The following is a 1,870-nucleotide window of genomic DNA, read 5'->3' as shown; positions in this document are numbered from 1 at the left end:
AAAAAAATCCTAATGCATGATGACGATACCACAAAGATGCTAAGGCTAGATGCCACGAAATGTGCATGTATCGTCGATCACGCGGAATGCAAGAGAAAATCCGCCGTTAAATTGAGCGAACATTCACGAATCCTGATACCCACAAGTAATTTCTTACAATCTTTTTATGATCCTGATTATCTCATAATTTGTATTTTTGTACGGGTATTTTACGCTTTGATAGAAGGAACGTGAAAAAGAGCAGGAAAAGGAAAGAGCACTAGCGGCGAAGCAGACAGAAAAGAACAAACAGAAGAGACAGATTCAAGATTTGTCTTTTAATCTGGACGAAGACGAAGATGAAGCTGAGATGTCTTCTGACGAAGACAATGCCGAAAAATCCCCGCAGTCAGAAAATGTGCAATCTGATGGCCCTGCGGTTCAGAAGATTTAGAAAAATCCAGATGTAGATACATGTTTTTTGCCAGTAGGGAAAGGGACGAGGAGGAAAATAAACTTAGGGAAGAATTGAGACAAGAATGGGCTAGAAAGCAGAACGCGTTGAAGGAAGAAGAAATTGAGATCACATTCAGTTATTGGGATGGATCTGACCATCGTCGGAGTGTTATAATGAAGAAAGGTGAATGTCTCAGTGGTTTAGAGAACGTTTAAGTTATTAAAATACTCCAGTGTCACTTTTGGAGTAACATTGGCATGATATATAATGTTCTGCTGCATAAATTAAATTTTCACATACAGGTAATTCTATCTATTAGGTTCTTCAGAGATGTTTAGAAGTTCTGAGGCCCGAATTCAGCGAGCTTAAAACAGTAATGGCAGATCAGTTAATGTATGGCAAGGAGAATCTTATATTACCGCACCATTATACGTTTTACTGCAACTGTAACTGATTTTATTGTAACTAAGGTGAATATACTAAATGATAAAACTTATGAAGCAATATCACAATGTTGGCATGTTATTTTAATGTATGTAATATTGCGATTAGGCACGAGGAAAGAGCGGGCCTCTGTTCACATTTGACGTTCACGATGATATTCGTATTATGCACGATGCTTCTGTCAAAACCGAGGAATCACATGTCAGAAAAGTTTTACTTAAGTATTTATTATTAAAAGAATATTTTGCATAATTCTTTTTTATGTTATTTTTTTATTTTTCTCATTAGATCATGGTACGAGAGAAACAAACACATTTTTCCAGCGAGTAGATGGGAACCTTTTGATCCAACGAAAAGTTACAAGTATACAGTGTCGGATAAAAATAGGAAGAAAGCTAAAATCTGATCTTAGATTCAACGAATTGTCCAATTTTGTTTAAAGGATTCAGATTCAAGGACTGTAAATATTATAACCAGATAAATAACTTTGTTTCATCGTACAATTGATTCATTATAAAACAGCTGATTATATATATATATATATATATATATATAATATACAATATATATTACAATGAATACATATATATATGGGGCATTCCACGCCAATTCGCAAGGGGTCAAACTTCGACCTTTTTATTTTTGATGGCCGCTCGTTTTTTAACAGGTCTTTACGAGTATTAGACCCCTGTTAAATCGTTTCTATAATAAATGTAGCGTTTTCGAAATAGAGCCTGCGCAAAATGAGGACTGCAAAATTTTCAATGAATTTTTTCGCCTATTAGACAACGTCTAAGAAAAAAATTCATTGAACATAAAATACGCTATTTAGATCATAGTTTAAAAAAAAAATTATCCCAAATTTTTATAATAATGATGTTAAACTAATAAAGTAAAAAAACACACAAAAATTTGAATATCTCAAAAACCCCATTTTTTATTATTTTGAAATTTATAGGGAATATTCTAGGGAGTATTAGAAGAATTTTA

At 33.3% G+C, this 1,870-nt stretch overlaps 1 pseudogene; it reads left to right on the top strand.

Moving 5' to 3' along the window:
- Positions 1 to 223: 223 nt before the first annotated feature.
- Positions 224 to 1,421, top strand: LOC112466592 (annotated as a pseudogene).
- The last annotated feature ends 449 nt before the right edge of the window (positions 1,422 to 1,870 follow it).

Source organism: Temnothorax curvispinosus, unplaced genomic scaffold, assembly GCF_003070985.1.
Source record: "Temnothorax curvispinosus isolate PA1 unplaced genomic scaffold, ASM307098v1 QBEX01016413.1, whole genome shotgun sequence".
Taxonomy (NCBI): Eukaryota; Metazoa; Arthropoda; class Insecta; order Hymenoptera; family Formicidae; genus Temnothorax; species Temnothorax curvispinosus.
Note: the sequence above shows the minus strand (reverse complement) of the source record. Positions and strands in the feature narration are given on the sequence as shown.